We start from the raw sequence: 13,326 nt of genomic DNA on the forward strand, positions 1-13,326 counted from the left end.
AGGAGCCACTCCAAAGGGGAGCAGGGCAATAGAGTGGGTGATGGATAAGAGAGACCCTGTGAGAGAGGGTGGAGTGTTAGAGACCCTTGTGAGGGGGGGCAGTATGTGTGTGACCCATGAGGGCAGTGTGCAAGAATCCTAATCGAGGAATAAGCCCAACCCGGCCACAGGCTGGAGTATGAGTAAGAACTGGAGATGTCATCTGCAAGGCATGGAACACATGTGAGGGGAGGTTGGAGTGTGTAGTAAGACGCTGGTGATCAAAAAAGCAAGAAAACAGGTAGCCTCCTGCTAAACTAACAACTGAACTTTATTTACATCTAGGCGTGGCAGGAACATAAGGCAGGCAGGCAGCCCAGAAACAGAGGGGGACTGGAAGCAGAGACTAGGCTGGTGAGATACCCCTTTTACAGTGAGGTCTAAATCAGACCCAATGTGTCCAAATGCTCTACTGCCATTGGGATTATCCATGCTGATGAAATGACCAGGAATTTTTACTCACAACTCAGTCATTACAAAACAACATAAGGTAACTTCAGTGCATCTTAGCCCAAAGTGAAGAAACTTAATCGGCAGTGAAAAATCTGGTATGACGTTAATAAAGGGCAGGAAAGGACAAGCCCACTTCACCTGGATCAGAATTTATTGTCAATAAGCTTGAGGCAGTTACTGTATTAGAATTAAGACTCAAACTTGGGTTTCATACTCTCAACTGTCTTTAAAAATTGGGGTTTTGAATTTGACTTTCACTAAACACTTTCCCCTTAAATGCTCAAAATCATTTAAAACAAACCAGCTCTTTTCCTCTAACTTATTAACACTATGTATTGTGCTCAGTAATATCCAGCAGGTCCTATGAAGATTATAGGAATGCCAGTGTAATAAGACAAGATTTAAGAAATAAATAAGCAGAAGCCTTAAGCTTGCATTTCACAATTCCCAAAAATAACTTACAAGTTTTTGAGGTTTAAGTGTCCAAATCTAGAACCCAACAGGTCAGATTCTCTCCTGAGTTATATGAAACAGCTTTCTGGCTCTAGGTCATCAAGAATTTTAACACCAGCTGACAACTGGCAGAGCAGAGCCATGCTCTGCACTGTCTCTGTTTGTCTCCTTCTCGCCTCATCCCCAAGTATGCCCCTATATTCCATATAAAGTTGGTGTCAAAGACAGTGAAGGGCAGAGAGACTCTCAGCTGGACAGTTTCTGCCAGATTTCAGCCTCTGCACCACCAGAAGTGCAAAAGGACCAAAACCAAGAGATACGTTATTTGGCCTAATATTTTTGAGATGTTGAGAGAACTTTTGTAAGTGGTTTCTTAAGTCAACATGGCAGCTCTATAACTCTTGGGCTTTCCAGCAAAGTTCTCTCTACAGCAGTCAATGACATTCAAACTTGTCAGATGTTCCTACTGATTGAATTCTTGAGGTTACTTAAGATTTATATTAGTGCAATAAATCCTGGCAATTCAAATGTCCCATTTTAACCTCTGCTGTATGGGGATTAATACTGGGAGGTAATACCAGGAGGTTAAGTTTCTGGATACAGTTTGCATTTAACAGCATGCTCTCTCTCATATATGAATTATATTAATATCCTTCAAACCATTACAGAATTTAAAAAAACTTGCAATAATTTCATCTTGCTCATTAACACTAGCTGGGTGCATCTACATGTGCTATTAGCACAAAGCAATGAACTCCGGTGCATATCGTACCAGAGTTTATTGCTCCCAGGTGCTGCATTTGAATGTGCACCTGGGACCGCAGCACCTTGAGCCAGGTGCCCCAACTGGCAGGAGACTAGCCTGCCAGCCTGAGGCTAATCTGACCCAACTCAACGTGCTGTGGAGGAGCTGGTTGGGGCATAAGGGTGTTCCAGTGCAGAGCTAGCCAGCAGGCAGCCCCCACACTGAAGTACCCTCATGCCTCACCCAGCACCATCAGCATCTGCATGTGTGCTGCTGCACATATTTACAAGTACTAACTTACCCTTGTAGTGGACTTGATTAGTTTCCTGCAGTCTACTAGGGCTGCACATGTAGATGTTGAGACTTTACTGAGAAGCTAATTAGGTAGCTCCGCAGTAAACATCTTGTGCAAGTGTGCCCGCTATGTGACCTCTGCATACATTTTTCTCATAATATAAATATTTAACAAATTAAAAACATGCAAACTTTCTGAGTTGGATAGATGATGACTTTTTCATTAGGTTGCCAGTAGAATGCATTTGTATATTTCACATCATTTGGGGTGTTAAAGTATTACCTGCTATGCTTCTAATATATTTCCTAGTATATTTACCATAGCCTGGAAAAAAATTTACAGAAAAATATATTAAGTTTAGCTATTGCTTCAGGGCAATCAAAATACAGAACTTTCAGTGGTAATATAGAGGTGTAGATAAGCAATCACTTGCAGGTATGAATCACTTGCAAGTAACTTGTGTAAGTGAACGCCATTTACTTTGATGGTGCAAGTAGCTGCCACCAACCATGAGAGCTGCACATGGATCCATACATAATATTTTGCATGTTGAAGATGTTGTATGAATACTAATTACTGCTCATAGAACCCCTGTGAGATTGGTAAATATTAGCGCTCTCTCTCACATACTTAATCTCTCAAATCTTCCATGTAATTTGTCTTAAGGCCACCACACAGAGTTGGTGGCCCAGATAAGAATTCAAGTATTCTTTGCTCTCATCCTAGATACAGTTCATTAGATGATGTGATCTAGAGTAGTAGTTATGATGATTATTTCTGTTTACAAAGCACTCCAGTATATTCAAAGGAAACTTTCAGACATCAAGGAGTCTTGCTGTCTGTCCAAATCAGACATATCTTTTCATCATTTAGAAACAAGCGTAGTTCAGTTGTTGACTACCTAGAGGAAGAAAGGATCTAGTGTCCTCCTACTGCCCCACATTTGACATCACAGCACTTTGTCCCATGCTGCTTACCACCACCAACTTGCCAAACCCATCTTGGAACCCTAATTGGCCATTTTCCAAGTGCTGGCCATAGTATGGAAAAAGGTATGTTTCCTTCACACTGGTATATATGCTTTGCCTTCAATTCCAAAACACAGATAAAAATTCTTTTTTTTCTTGACTTCACTATTGCTTCAAAGAAGACACCACAACATCCATCATAACCGATTTTTTTATTTTTTGGACCACATCAAGCTAGTAGAACAGTGAAAACAGTTAAACTTGAAGGTATGTAAAACCAAAAAAGCATCAACTTATGTTTTCAACTTTTTAATTTTGGAGTATCTGTTTTTTATACAGAACATGACTTACAGGTAACTAAGCTAACGGCCTCCCACCACCCCCCCCTCAACTGTAAAGACCAGATTCTGATACTGAGACTACTTGCAGAGTCAAGTGGAATCCATTATTCCAGGAGTAAACACCAAGTTTGATGATTGAAACAAGATTTCTAAAAAACATGATTATTTTATCAATGGCGTGTAGAAGTGTATAATAAACCCAAATGATTCATTTTACCTCCTTTACTGGAATGACTTATTCTTGAATACAGGGACATTTAAAAGTTAAGGAGGAATCCGAAAAGATACATTTTGGTCTCCTAAGATGAACTGTTGATAATTAATACAAGTTGCAGCTTCAGTACTTCCATGTCAGTGCAATCGGCTGAGGGGGGACTCTTGCCTGGTTGCTGACTGGCCACGGGGCGGGGGTGGGGGGAGGCAAGTGCCCCCCCCCCCGACTCAGGAGGTACCAGTCGCCCATGGATATTAGGAAGCATTTTCTCACTAGGAGGGTAGTAAAACACTGGAACAGGTTACCCAGAGAGGTGGTGGAATCTCCATCCTTGGAGGTTTTTAAGACCCAGATAAACAAAGCTTTTGGTGGGATGATCTAGTTGGGGATGGTCCTGCTTCAAGCAGGGGGGCTGACTAAATGATCTCCTGAGGTCCCTTCTAACCCTAATTTTCTATGATTACCAAGTAACAAATGAAATACAGTTTTTGCTGTACTCCTTCAGCAGTATTGGTTTTGGCACATTAATTTCAGCTAAAGCATGAATAAGTGTACTTCATCTATTTTTGGACCTGTTAAGAGCCAGTTTTAAAATATGGGCTAGCCTACCCCATGTAAATGGAATCCTGGAACACTCTTCTTTTGTGATACAAATTCATCCATAATCGGTCTATTCAGGGTCAGTCAGCATAGAGCAGAATAGCTTTTTCATACAACAAGCAATTCTTTTTTTTTTTTTATTTGAGGCATCTCAGTAATTTAGTAAAAGCTGAGGTTGGCTGGGAAAAAATAAATGAGAAAAGAAAAATTTTCACCATAAGTCATCAGTGCCCACCCTGCTGCAGGGGCTGCCACCAAATTTATGTGGGGCAGAGTAGCTGGCTCACAGGCCGAGATTCTGTATTACCCACCCAGTCCACAGCCAATGTGTCTCCTCCCTAATGCAAGCAAACTGTAATTTCCAACTTCCATCACCACTCCCTCAGGTGTGTTGTAGTAATGAGAGTTGTGGCTGCTGGAAGCAACAAGGTAGTGCTAATTGGTAAATGAAGGAATTTGTGGCTAAGCTTTCCCTCCATGCTCTCTGGCTTTGGATCAGTAGTTAAAAAGTCATAAAACTATGAAAGAGAACCTAGAGAAAAACTATTAACAGAAAAGCTGTGCAAAGAAAGGGAAAAGAAAAAAACCCATCCCACTCCACCCACTGAAATGGAAATGCTATGCAATTCTAGCTTTAGGCTGTATGTTTCCTGTACAGAAATAATGATGACGAGCAGGGTACAGTCCAGAGGTCTACAAAAAAATAACTCACTAGATGAAGAAGATAATAATAACCACATGTTCTTAAAGAGTATTCAATAAAGAATGTATTGATAATATATTTTTTTAATTTAATAGTGTTAGGTATTTAAGCCAGATCTTCTTCAGCAGTCCCTCACAGTCAAGGATGATTGTCTTCCATGACTGTATAGGTATAAAACCTAGAGTAGCACACAGCACTATGGAAAAATGTTTTGATGCTAGTCCAAAAAAGTACTCCACACTCCTCTTTTCAATTAAAAGTTTGATAATGAGGTGCAGGGTGGCCTGAGATTTTGAGAGCTGACAGCAGTCTACTGGTCTGAAGAGTTTGGAAACCTCTTTTGTCAACTCTTATTCCTCAGAATGAAACACTGATATTTTCTTCCATGAATTTTATTCAATTTTATTTATGCATCTTTCTACTCCTCTGGAAATGTAACCACAAAGTATTGAAAAAGGATCTTTCACAGCATCTCCACACCTTTTCAAATGAAAAATAAGCATTAGTATTTCATCCCCTGCTGAGTTGATAGTTCCAGCAATGTGAATCTCTTCAAACACTTCTTTTTAAACCTAATCCTCTCACCACTGTGTATCTTCTTTTGAACACAACTATAGACCCACATCTTGAGAATCTGCAGTTCCCACAGCTCTAAAGTGGGAGTTGTAGGAGTGAAGCATAACTCAGTTAAGCATTTTATTACAGGCCACTTCAGTCCCACTAATATCATGCAATCTGATTTAAATGTTTCTGCGGAGCTGAAGTCAGTAGGATAGAAATTCTGAAATGCATGGAATTATATTTTTCTCAAGATGTCTTTGTGCATAATTATTCCAGGTCATCCACAGAGAGAGAACTTCTAAATTAGATATTTGAAAGCAAAGAATCTATCTCCAGTTGATAATTGAAATTTTCTACTCGTAGATTTTATATACTCTCTATTCAAAGCTTCCAACACACACACTCTCTCTCACACACACTCACACACGGAGCCCTCACATGTTTAAAAATACAAGGCAATCTCTCTGCCCTATTTCTAGATCTTTTGTGCCACTTATGTGACATGGAAGGTCTGAAAATTAGCCACAGTTGTATGATTGAGAATTCTATTACTAGGGAGAAAGGAAGGCTCTCAAAAAATGAGCAGAGGCAACTCTTATGTCCATGGCCCTGTAGCAGGCCTAGATATCTTCATCCATGGGCTCCCTGGCAATGAACTTCTGACTTTTTAAAAATCCAGTATCCCCAGTGACCTCCCTGTCTCACTTGCCAAGCCTTGTTGAATAATGTTTAGGGGGTCAGCCCTCAGTTCCACCAGAGGGATACCTCACATGGCTCCTACCACCATTCACATCACTGGGCTTTCCCAGGTCTGGCCTAATTAGTGGTTATCATTAGTGCAGCTCAGAACATACCTTGCCCAAAATAAAACTACAAACAATTCTAACTAAACTGTTCCAATCCCTGTGTGCCTTTTCCCCCAGGCCTTCCCCACTAGCTTACTGTCTATCCCAGCTCCAGCCCTTCTGGACTTACACTTTACAGGTTGTCTCAGAGAGCCCCTCACTCACATGCTGTCTGAGCCAGAGTGCCCTGCTTGTCTCCATTTCTGGGTTTATGTAGACCTGGCTCCACCCCTTCCAGGCATAGCAGTTCTGGCCTTAAAGGGGCCTTTTCCATTTTCTCTTCCCTGACCTTCTACTCTATAAGGGTGCAGGGATTCCTCGTTACAGGCCCATATCCATTTCCGTGAGAGAGAGGTTTAAATGAAGGAAGAGGGAATTGTTGGATTTGGAGAATGGCACAACTCCATTGATTCAGAGCTCTTGCATGATACTTTAGGGCCCCATAGCCAGCTATCATAACTTAGAGCAAGAAGGCGTCTGTGTGTTTCTCTCCTACCTTGTGAGGATTTGGTGCTGGATGTGGTGACCTTGAAAATTCCTTAAGTAAAGGGCATGTAGGAGGAGTATAACTGAGGTGGGGAAGGGCAAAGAATCAAGTAACATTCACTGGCCCTGTTCAGAGACCCTCAGCAATTTCATTGAATTATTAGAAAAACTCTTGTGTTTGTTCAGGGCTTTAATACATTCCTCTTTATAATCATATTCCCTCAAATGCCTCATTATTACCCTAATGAGAGAGAGATGATTGCTAAAATTTAAAAGTTTTTAATGTCTCCGGAACACATTATTCCTGTTTGATATATGCAGCTAATAAAAATATCACCTTATTAAACAGATTTGCTTCAATATGCTTTCATAAGAAATACAATCAAATTATGCATAACAAAAACATGATGCAACAAATATAGCCCTTTTTGTTATCATGTATAATGTGTATTCTTACCTGAATTTTGTACTTATACTTTACAAGTATTCACTGAGGAGGCAGGCCAAAAAGTACAGTTTGTGGGGCTCTATGGACTGTTTGTTGTGATTCCTCAGTACTATACTACAAAAATGTTTGTTTACCTGCATCACATGATACTGTTTTCACTTCCTGTTTAGATGGCTGAAACTTTTTAAACAAGAAGAGAATAGTGAAATAAAATCGGTAAATCAAGAGAATAAATGGGCAACACTCTAATTCATGTATGAATGCTCTTTTTACATAAATATGGCTGTCTGCAAAAAGACTAACAATTCCCCAAACAATGGGATAATCAGAAACATATTTTAAGGATATTTAACAAATAGTAAATAATACAGAATGCAATGTATTTTGCTAACTGATTTAAGTGTATGTGAACATACTGAACCATAATTGCCCAACTCTGATTCAGAGTATTGTCTATATAAAATTTGTGGAAGTTTTTATTTATTTATTTTATTTTTATTTAACTCTTTTCCAACTGCAACACCAAGACAGCCTTGTCTCCCCTCTGATTTAGCTGTCTTATCACTCAAGAATCATTAGTAAAAAGTTATTTAGATGCCAAATAATGTCTACAGTCTCCCATATGCAGCCCCACTGGAGATGAACTTGTGCTATTCACAGTGAACTTGTGCAGGTGAAACCACGGACAGAGTATTGCCTGCATAAACATTACTACTGGTGGTGATGAGTAGGGAAAAAAGAAGTCAGCTTGACTTTGAGATCCTTTACAGGACTGGTAAGAAAAAATAAAACTCAGTGCTTCACCTCTACACTTTACAAATGTGAGCTGGAAAGAGGAGATGCAATGAACATGGAAAATCAAGATGCTATTTTCACAGACACTTCTCAGAGTACACCTACACTTTAAAGGCATACAGTATCTCAAAATAAAATATATCTGTATTAGGCCGTTGTGATTCTCCGAAGTTAGCAGATGGTATTTCAGTGCATCTTTGTATCTCCAGCCTAGCCACTGCTGCAGCCTGTGGCTAGGACCTTCTACACCTAGTTTTACATTTGTGGCCCTATCTGCAGAAGGAACAGTAATTACCCAAATATCTGAGTGAAAGTTATTTATGAAAAATGTTGGAATTAACATATAATAAAGGTTCTGAAGTCACTGGCACAGGTCACTGGCTGACCGGTGGCCCGCCAATGTCCTCATTCACTGGCATGCATGTTATTAATGGTGAAGTCTTTCTGATTCCCAGGTACAGCTTAAATACAGGGTCCAATCAGTCAAAAAGCTTATGGGAGGGGCTGTAGGGAAGGCAGAAGCTCCCTGGGAAGTTCCTAAATTTAGAGGGCATTTTTGCTATCTCTAAGGCAAAACAAAGTAGAAAGATAATCTGCTATCCATAGGTGGAATTAGAGGTAAGAAGTGTTAGGGCAAGGTCAACATTGTTCCTATTGTTCTTCATGGTAGAAAGGCCACTGAAGAAGAGGATGAAGTTTTTAAGCACCCCTGTGTCACAACCCAAAGTTGTGAGTTTTTGTTTGTGTGCGCTTAGGCAACGCTAAATTATGTTCCCGCTAAATTGCAGCTTCCTTGCACGGTGGAGTTCTCCGCTGCGGAAGAGAACTCCGGTGCAAAGGGGAATTTCCTGCCAAATTTGTAGCTTCTTGGCATGGTGCATTTCTTTTGCATCTCGGAGATGCACAGTGCAAAGGAGTTCCCGCCATTTGTATGAGAGTTCGTGCCACATTATTGGCCAACTCTAATATATGCACACGTAACGGCTAGCGATTGGCTTGCTAGCCGTATAAAGGGCTTGGGTGGCTTCCGCCCAAGTTGGAGAGAAATCACTTGGAGAGAAATCACTTAGAGCATGAAGATCTCTAAGCGCTGCGGATCCTCATGGACCCAACGCATTTCTTAAGCAGGCAACAGAGGTCTAAACAGCCTCTGGCCTCTCCCCGTCGCTGAGTGCAATCCTAGACGTATCCCTTTCCTATATACTCAATTTTCGAACCCACGGAGCCTTAACAACTCCGGGGCCTGAGAACCGGACAGAGCCCACAGAGCTTCGACAACTCCGTGGGAAAGAAATTGCCGAACCCGCGGAGCCTTAACAACTCCAGGGCCAAAGAACCGAATTTGTCGTAGTCCTTCAACGAGGATTTAAGCGGAGCTGCACCTGGAAACTGTCCAGCCTACACCGCGACCATCTTGGGTGTAAGTAAATAATCTTTCAATCAACCATTATGCCTCTGTGACTAATTCTAGCCCGTGCGTGCCTTGCCGCCACACGGTATCCTCCGACCCCGCGTGCCTGGGCTGCTGGCCACAGCCCGAGTGCACAAAGTTGGGCCCGGCTCGCCCCCGGCCTGCACACCCTGAAGAATGTCCAGGCTTTTATCAAAGACCACCACAGTGAGTCACACAAATGTTGAACAAAAATGGCAAAAGCTGTTTCTCCTGAATCCATTCAATGGCCTCTAAACCATCATTCAGTATTCAGGTTTATCATTTCCACTTTCATTCTGGACTTGCATGCACTATGAAAGGAGACTATCTAAAGCAGGGTTTGAACTCTCAGCATATTTTCTTTCTGACTTTAGATAATATTATACATCCTCAAATCTATTTTCAATTCACATTTAAATCCCTTTAATGAAGAACATATATCCATTTGGGATGAATACAAAATGGACTTAGATTCTTTACCATCATGCTCCTCTCTGCTTTGTGGCTCTTTTTACAGGACCTACAATTTGCTAGCACTTCATTTGATTGTATTGTCAGAGATTTCCATTTATCTTTGCATGATTCACTTCTTCATGTGTGTATTAGAGGGTCTTAGACACAAGTGTAGAAATAGAACACAATGATCATACTGAGGTTGAAAAGCTTACAGGGAATTATCTGATCTTTCTTATTTTGTGTATGTTGCTTTTGCATCATTCAAGTGTTTTTGTTTACATTTTGCTGCTGAGAATTTTGCTGAATTCATGGATTGTTGCAATACTCCTCTGTTAATGTCATTTATCTATGATGCATATTCAAGTAAGTTTCTTGGTTAGGATCAGAGAAACATAACTCTAGGCTGGAAATTAAGGGTGCTGACAGATGTGGGAGGGAAAAAACACTTTACTGGAAGAAGCAGCACATTAGTTCAACCTGGCTCCACGGCGTCTACATAGATTGGGTGCTTCAGTAGAGATTTTTGGTGCTTTTATCTGATAGATGACTCAATCAGCTATCAGATAAAAGCTCCAAAAAAGACCCACTGAAGCACCAGATCTATACAGATGTTAGGTAAGCCAGGTCCATCTAACACAATGCTTCCTTTGAGCAGCCATTGTCATAGGCAACTGGTAGGAAGCGTATGGGGGGTTGCATGTGCCCCCCCCACCCCATGGGGCTGGTGTCCCCTGACAACCAACGCTGATGCTGTCAATAGGGCTGGTGCCCCCCCCAACAGGGCCACCTCCATCGGAGGCTTCTGCAGCTGCCCCGCCCCAGATTCAGGAGGCACCAGTCTCTCATGGCCATTGGGCTCAGTACAGGAGTGCATGGAATTTAAAGTACACCACCATTGGGGGGTGGGGTGGGGGGTAAGTCTGTAAGCAGCCTAAAAGAAAATTTTTAATCATCAGAGCAATGAGATTATGAAACAACTTTCCAACAGGAAAAAATAGGCCCAAACCCCAACAACATTGAAAGTGAATCTTGATAATTCCTTCCAGAAAATTATATTGGGGCATCAAACTCACTTTATGCCCTGGACTGGATCTGGACCCTGGGGTTCTTTTCAGGCTGGAACTAGCCTGGGACATACAGCAGCTCTAGCTCCAGCTCCAGCTCCAACTGGAGTTCATGGCACAGCACCCACTGCATGGCTCATTACAAAGCTGAAGCTGATGTTACTATTGTCCCATGCAGCTCTAATTCCAACCTGGGGCACTTGGTAGCACCAGCTCCAGCACACAATGGCAATGAGGCTGGTGGCTGAAGAGCTGGCACCACAGCAATGGTGATGGACAAAGCAGCCAGTGTAACACAACCCCCAGTTTTCTGTGTGTGTGTGTGTGTGTGTGTGAGTGCGCGCGCGCATGCATCTATCTATCTATCTATCTATCTATCTATCTATCTATCTATCTATCTATCTATCTATCTATAAATGCGTTCCCTTCCCTTCCCCAACTATTTCTGACTTTTTCTCTCCCTCTCTATTCCCTATAGATAAGTATGAGCAAGCTAAGACGTAGGATAAGCTTTAGCATTTTTATTTTGGTAGCAAGTTTTTTTGGTTTGCTTGTTTTTTTTCTCTCTCTCTGTCTCTCTCTCTCTCCTTCTTTGCAAATAAGTGCCCTGCTATTTTGATATGGATATCCACCATTTTATATTGTATAATTATTATGATTATATTAATGTAACTACTGTTTTACTGATTTTTACTTTTTTTTTTAGGCCTACATGTGTAAGTTAGCATAAGTCATGTCAAGCCCCCATCTTGTAATGTCAAGTCTCCATCTTGCGTCCCCTGCCCAGGCATACCCTATTGTAACTCTTTTGTAACTGTGTGACTCATGACCCTCCTCCCATGTAAACTGGTTCTATAAGTGAGTGGGTGTTTGACAAACAATGGCAGTAGGTCTAAAAATAGCTCCCTCTGAATAAGCGAACCATCAACTCGACAACCCAACCATCACTCTCCCTGGCTCAAGATTTGGAAGACAAAGACTGCTGCAGAAACCAGCCAAGCCACTATTACAGACATCTGAAACTGCATGTCCTAGCCTGGAGTGCTCATGTTAGTACTCCAGGGGCTGACCCTTACCTGGGCATGACCCTGCCACTAGGGTCATAGAAGGTTTGCCCCTATAAAAGGGTGCAGTGAAGACAGACACAGAGGGAAGGCCATATCCATCCAGATCAGACCAGCTCCATGTCACATCACCTATCCACTTCAGGGGTCCTGCCGGCCACCTGCTCTGGAAAACATCTTGCTGAAGGAGACCCCAACTAGCCATCAAGGACCAACTTTCAGCCTGGGATAAGTAGATATTACCCATACCTTTCCTCCTCCAACTTGGACCCTGTCTCTCTCTCCTCCTGGACTTCAGCCCCTCTACCAAGCACCTTTGACCCCTGCTGCCATTGTACGTGTGCATGTATGAGTGGGTGTAAAGGAACCAATAAGCTCTAGAGCCCATATATTGTGTCACCATCTGTTCCTGTCCAATAAACCCACTGTTATTTGGAACCCTGAGTTGGGTTGTGCATTACTGCATCCCAGCCCCATCTTAATTCCAGTCCCTCTTGGTTCTAACCCCTCTCCCCTCCTGATCTCCTCTTAATTCCGCTCACTGCCTCTCTCTCACTCTCTGCCCCACTCCCACCATTTTCTGTTCCCCAGGCCCAGCTCCAGCCTACCCTGATTCCCTTTGCAGTCTTCTAGCCTGGCCCTGGGTCCCCTGACCTGGCCTCAGTCTTCCCTGGTGTCTCCTGAACCCTTCTAGCCTGGCCCCAGGTCCCCCAACCCAGCCCTGGTCCTCCCAGCACTTCCACACAGCCTTGCAGCCTGGCCCCAGTTCTTCTGATCTGGCCCCAGTCTTCCCTGGTTCCCCCACCCCCACAGTCTTCTAGCCTGGCCCTGGGTCCTCTGACCTGTCCCCGGTCCTCCCAACATTTCCCCACAGCCTTCCAGTCCCAGCCAAGTCCCCTGACCCAACTGCCACTCCACCAGCTTCCCTGGGCTCCACTTACCTCTGATCTCCAGCTTCAGTGCTGGTTCCTGCTCCACCGCCGCATGTCTCAGCTCCTCCACAAGCTTCAACCACAGCCTCTAACCTAAAGTAACATGAAGCCCTAATTAATCTAAAGTAACCCCAGTCTTTGCTCCTCAGCCCAGCTTCTTTCTAGTCTACTGGTTCTAATCCCAGTCCCAGCAACTTTCACTCCCTACACTTTCACTCTCTCACCTTAACCTTCTCCCAAGTACCCCAAGCACACACATACACACCATACCACCCAAGTTAGGAACTCACCTGTGTGTATGTGTAGGTGGGTGGTATGTGTGTGAACTGGTGAATATGTATATATATATGTCATTGTGTGCGTGATATACAAATTAGTGATCTGTATTGGGTATGTGGGTATTGGTAACTGATTTTGTCTAATTTTTTGGTA

The sequence above is a fragment of the Alligator mississippiensis genome, chromosome 1 (assembly GCF_030867095.1).
Source record: "Alligator mississippiensis isolate rAllMis1 chromosome 1, rAllMis1, whole genome shotgun sequence".
Taxonomy (NCBI): domain Eukaryota; kingdom Metazoa; phylum Chordata; order Crocodylia; family Alligatoridae; genus Alligator; species Alligator mississippiensis.